This window comes from Gigantopelta aegis, unplaced genomic scaffold, assembly GCF_016097555.1.
Source record: "Gigantopelta aegis isolate Gae_Host unplaced genomic scaffold, Gae_host_genome ctg4954_pilon_pilon, whole genome shotgun sequence".
Taxonomy (NCBI): domain Eukaryota; kingdom Metazoa; phylum Mollusca; class Gastropoda; order Neomphalida; family Peltospiridae; genus Gigantopelta; species Gigantopelta aegis.
Genome location: NW_024534137.1, coordinates 45,133 through 51,749, shown reverse-complemented (window position 1 = coordinate 51,749; position 6,617 = coordinate 45,133). Strand labels below are relative to the sequence as shown.

Here is a 6,617-nt window from a genome sequence, read left to right as displayed (position 1 = left end):
ACCTATTTAATTTTATTGACATCAACATTCAAATTTTGTAATATCATACTACAACAATACCTTGTCAAGAATGTAGATATCAACACCTTCTCCATCTCCTCCGGTTTCCAACATATTTATCTATATTGGACTGACTTGTCAATACGATCAAGTGCCCATGAATGTGAAGCTTTAGCAAAAGTCTCTTCTTTTTTTTCACAATCTCAACATTGCGTCAAGATCTTTTTATCTACAAAACATTAATCCAACACACATACAGTTATTTATGGATTATTTAATACACAATTCTTTATAAGTCTAACCTTATTGTTGCATTCACACACCTGACAGCGTTTTCACAATTATTTTACAAAAATGGACTTCTCTAAATTTTGGTGCATTTCAGAGTTCATGACTCGCTTTGCAATTGATTTTTAGCAACAGTTTCAAATCTTTCATGACTAGTCATCAGGTCCCAGTACAACCTCATATACTGACCTGTTGTCTTTAATTCTCCAGAGCAGCACGATAACACTCGATCGTGTCTGCACCACATGCTGAAAAGAGAAGAACCAATATGAGAACATGACTTTAGTCTTGTTGAAATTATACATATTGCATCACGATAAGCAACTGTTAAGAACTGTTTTCTTGGCTCTAGTTTCTGTATTAATTTGAGCCACGCTACAAATTCTAACATGACGATGCGGTTACTGAGTGCTACAAAACATGACGTGACCTTACGTAACTGCTATGCATCAGATTTTGTGGTACCTCCTGCTGTAGGCAATGCTATTCTTCTACCTCTGGCTGTAGGCCCTGCTGTAGCTATTCTTCTACATTCATAGAATTTTTAAGTCTAAAGATAAAGATATTGTTTAGAGTATCTTTTTACCTAGCAACTTCTAGCCATTATAACAATTAAATATACTCTATAAGTCAAACAAGTCTTTTTATGTCGCTGACTATATTGGGAGGAGAAATGCAACTGTTTTTCTTAGACATTTTATGAAATAATGCATTCCATCATCATCCTATGGAAACTTGGTTCTCCTACTAGCAAGAAATAACTATTGGCTCTATATTTGTTCTTACTATCTGTTATTGCTTGTCACATATAAAATTTTGAGTTTACTGCCTATAAGACTTCTATAAAAAGATAAAGCAAGCTTATTGGATGAATTAAAACATTTAACTGTATTAACATGCACTAATTTAAATGATGTTTTTAAAATATCTAAACAAGTTAAGTCGATTTTCAAGAAGGCCAATATGGGGTGGCACAATAAAATAATGTGTTCTTCCTGTCTGATGCAAACTTTTTATAAAATTAAAGCAATAATGCAATTGTTAATGCACATAAAATAATAGAAGCTCAGTTTTTTGTTATTTTGTATCAATCTATTTGTTTAGTCCTCTGTGGTTTTTTTGAACGTTATACTCGTCCCACTTTTTTTTCAAAATTCTTCATACATCCTGTTCAGGATGATTTTTCTTCACTATCAAGATTTGAGTACTGACTATAAATTTTAGCCATTATGAATGAGATTTTTTTGATCCTATAGACTTGTGTAAGTGTAATAATGGAGATAGCTATATTAATACTTGTTTTTCCTCTTCACCTATAGGACCCTATTTCATGAAGATCATTTAGGACAGTATGAATGTAAACTGTGTTTGACATACATAACATTAGGTATGGCCAGTTTCATGTTATACACTACAGTTGATACTTATATCATAAATCACTAGCTGATGCCTAAAATAGTAGAATGGTTCTTATTGTCTCTATAGGGTAGTTACCTAGCACATACTCAAGGAAGAAACATCAGTCCAACTTGTGAATAATTTTTATAACAATACAGAGAGAAATTTAAATACAAATGTATGCCTATTTAGAGAGACATTAGTATTTGGTATATTTAACACATGTTTGACTTTTATTATATTTTGTATTAGAATTATTTACCATTATTTTATCTAGCAGCCAAGAGAGCTGCTAAGGAGGCATCTGAAACCCAGACTATTCTTCCTGCTTTGGTATGTACAACTGTGTTATTTATTGTTCATTTTCTCATATACTTTTTAACCACATTTAATTTCATACAATTTTCTATAAGATATGCAAAGTATTGTATAGATGTGTTACATCTTTCTATTTATACACGATGTGAGACAAAATTATTAATATAACTGGAATGACAATTGATGCCAAGTTTTATAATCCTATTTGAGTGTCTGCGTTTGAAAAGTAGTTTGATGAGACATCCACACTTACATCGTTTTGTACCCCAGATTTGCACATTATCTATCACATTTCTCTATTTGAACCAGCCTTCTTGTATAATGGCGTTACTTATTGTATTTCACGGAAGAGAACAGCCTGCATTATTGTCTGCGTTTGATCTTAGCATACCTTACCTGGAACAGAACTAAGAAACTAACGAGCATTCCAAGATTCACTTGGCATTATATAGTACCCTATACACCCACCGTTATTGAATCCACCCACATTTACCACACTCTATCGTCATTCTGAACTTGCGATTTTGACAACATTTGTCTTCATTTTTTCTTATTTTGAACCTACCTTCTTTTCGTAAATGGCGTATACTTAGCCATATACATTCACGAACAGAACTAGCTGCATAATGAAGAATCACAGTGCGCATCCTTACCTGGAAAAGAACTAAAAGAAACTAACGAGCATTCACAAGAGTTCACTTGGCATTATATAGTACCGTAGTAGACCACCCACCGTTAATTAATACCACCCACATTTATAAATTACAACAACTATTTTTAACAAATCGCCAAATTGAAATTTCTATCAAATTTTAACTTTGCTTAATTTTGACAGCAGACCGTCAAATATTTCGACCTCCAATAATACCCCTATACGGTAGCCATTATTACATTCACAAAAAAGCTATCATCATTGTTACAAAGCAGTGTTGTTCACAAGGATTAGTATTATTTACATGACAAATTAGTAGCATTAGAAAGATTGATTTATGGACAATAATTTCTGATGTGATATCCATACCACTTGTCAATAGTATAGGTAACTTTGGGTCTCTAAAAATTGACCAAAATAAATTGGTTTTTCTTACCTACACAACTTTGCATGTCATTCTTGTAGAATATATTCATTGAGACACCAGCAATTGTATGAACCAAGAGTGTTTAAACAAATTTGCTGACAACCTTAGACAAATCTAGGTTGTACACTAGTTAGAGTCAACAATAGTGTCTAAGTCAATAAAATAATTAGAAATTGTTTTAGTTATTAAGTAAAACTAATGATTAAAAATGGAGATGACTGTAATGAAAGGAATATTTCAAATTTTAAAGTATAGATTGTAACAGACATTGTTTATTTATTAAAGTCAAAACTTATAATAAACAATGTATTTGTTAAGAATGTAACTGGTTGAAAAATAAACTGTAAGTTTCACTTCACATGTTATCAAAGCCAGATCATGACTGCAATCCTGAACATATCCAGATACTGTGGAGCATACAAATAAAAATGTAGTAATTTAAATTGTAATACATATTTTAAATTGATCATATGTAATTATTTGCATAAAATTACTCTGTAACTACTAAGTAACATGAATTTTTGCTTTGTCCCTACCAAGTACATCAGTTTGGAGTAGGTGTAGGAGAAGTAGGATGACAACCAATGTCAGCTACATCACTACAAACAGTCTCTTAAAATGTAACAGGCTTGATCACAATAGCATTGATTATTTCTACAAGTTGGTGACAAGACCATAACACAACATCCAGAGTAGTGGAGATTAGAGTGCCAACATGACCCTATACATTAATGTGGTGAATACTACATTTCATATTTAGTCTTAAACTGACCTTTTATAATAGTTGGTATAGGTGTACTATACCACCACTTAGAGATGAAGTAAAAGCAGATGAGGCACTTGTTTGTACCGTTGTGACTAATAATTATAGAGGTGTGAGGGTCACTACTAGTGTCTATGTTAAAATAGCAGATAAAATAAAGTAGTAATAATAAAATTTAAATAAATTATATGCATTAAAAACCAACACAACATTGTTGTTAAATACAATATTTGTTGTCATACATGTGTACTAGTCACAACTTTGTAGTTATTACCATTTATTCCAGACCTGAGCCAGATCCTGATCTAAGCCAAAGCCAGATCCTGACCGTAATCCTGATCCAGATCCAGATACTGTGATGTATGCAAATAAAAATAATAATTTAAATTGTACATAGTTTTTATATTAAACTCATATGCAATTATTTGCATAAAATAGCTCTGTGTACTATTGAATACGCATGAATTTTTGTTTGTCCCTACCAAGTGCATCAGTTGGAGTAGGTGTAGGAGATTAGGATGACAACCAATGTTAGCTATATCACTACAACAGCTCCTAAAAACGTACCAGGCTTGATCACAATAGCATTGATTATTTCTACAAGTTGGCGACAAGGACCATACACAACATCCAGAATAGTGAGGTTAAGCGCCAAACATGGCCTATATATTAATGTGGTGAGTACATCATTTATTTTTAGTGTTTAGCTTACCTTATTGAGTAACAGTTGGTATAGGTGTAACTAAGGCACTTGATGGACAAAGTTGTGCTACTAGTTAGTGTGTGGAGGGTCAATACTTGTATCTATAAATAAAACAATAAATTTAGAGTAAGGAATGTGAATAATTGTAAATAATGGCAACGTGTTAAATTCAACATTTAGGAATAGTCTTGCTAGATTACTTAGTAACAACTTTCCGGTTGCTAACCATTTATGTCTGATCCTGAGCCAAATCCTGACCATAATCCTGAGCCGATCCATACAACGTGGTGCATACAATTGAAAAAAAAAGAATTTTACACATTTACACAGACTATAACCAAATCATTTTGTGGATCATTTCTCTTTCTATATATATATATATATAAATTAAGTGATTAAATAATTTCTATAAGAATTCATAAAAATGTACATTGAAAGCAATATTTATATTTATAAATAGTTGGCAAGATAAATATTCTTGCAAAGTAGCTATACAGAATATAGAATTACTAGCCAATCTTATCATGTTTGGCATAGCTACTGCATTGCCATTTATATTATGGTCTTGTTTTCAGAGGCTATCACCCTATTATTACACTTTAATGCTTAAGAATTTATAAAATCATTATATACTCTATAATGTGCATGACTGTCAACTTGCACAATGTAAATGACAATGACATACAATAATTTGTAATATTTTCATATTTAGGGAAACTTACTGTTAACGTGTAAAAGACGGTTAGGTGTTGTGTCTTTTAAACTAAGGGGCAAATCTCTATAATTAGTGGCATATCTCAAACTATCATCTGTTAGTTTTTTCCTTAATTTGAGATGGAGTCAGTAGTGGTTTCGTTCCTGTAAATATAGTGCTATTGTACCACTAACTAAAGGAGTAGCCATTGATGTTCCAGATAGAGTCTTGTAACATGAACATTCACTACAGCTTAATCAGCTCCTATCACGTTAGCACCTGGGGCAAAAATATTTACACAAGAACCACCATTTGTGTAATAGTAAACACCATCTCCTCGAGCAGAGCCTGCAACAGTAATGACTCCTGGTGCACTTGCAGGACTAGAGAATACAGGCATTTCCTCTCAATCATTGCCAGCAGCTGCAACAATTGGAATTTCCCATATAACAATATTCCTCGACACAACATTAACTGAACTAGTATAATAGACCACCCAATGACATAGATAATAGCTGGACGACGTGGGTTTTTACTGTTGATATTTGATGCAGCAGAATTTAGTCCATCTATAACAACACTCCATGGAGCTGAAGCCACTACATCCTAATACACGAACACTATAACAGTAGCTTTTTTGCACACCATAATGTTTTCCACAAGCAAGACTTGCTACATGATTTCCATGTCTATGGCAATCTCTACCCCTTAGATTTGTTTCCATAGTAGTTGTCAACTGGGTCATATCCAGTATATATGACTCTATGACTGTCAAATTCACAGTGATCATAGTAATACCTATTTAATTTTAGACATCAACATTCAAAGAAATATGATACTACAACAATACCTGTGTCAAGAATGTAGATATCCACACCTTCTCCATCCCCCTCCAGTTGAAAACATATCATCTAATGCTTGACTGACTTGGTCAATACGATCCAGTTTGCCCATGAAAGTGAAGCTTCAGCAAATGTCTCTCTTCTTCAATAAACTCAACATTGTCAAGATATTTAATCTACAAAACATAATATACACACATACAGAGTTATGGATATATTATACACAATCTTTATAAGTCTAACCTTATGTGCTTCATCTACTGATAGCTTTGTCACAATTATTTTAGAGCAATGGACTCTCCATTTTGTGCATTTCAGAGTTTGATGACTCACTTTGAATTTTTTAGCCAACACAGCTTCAAATCTTTCATGACTAGTATCAGTGTCAGAACAACCATATACTGACCTGTTGTCTTAATTCCAAAGCAGCACGACTAACTCGACGTGTCATGCACCACACTGCAAAGAAAAGAACCAATATGAGAATTTGACTTCGTCTTGTATGAAATTGCATATTTTGCATCACGATAAG

At 32.9% G+C, this 6,617-nt stretch overlaps 1 pseudogene; it reads right to left on the bottom strand.

The window, feature by feature from the left end:
* Positions 1-477: 477 nt before the first annotated feature.
* On the bottom strand, positions 478-6,197 carry LOC121366185 (annotated as a pseudogene).
* Positions 6,198-6,617: the final 420 nt, after the last annotated feature.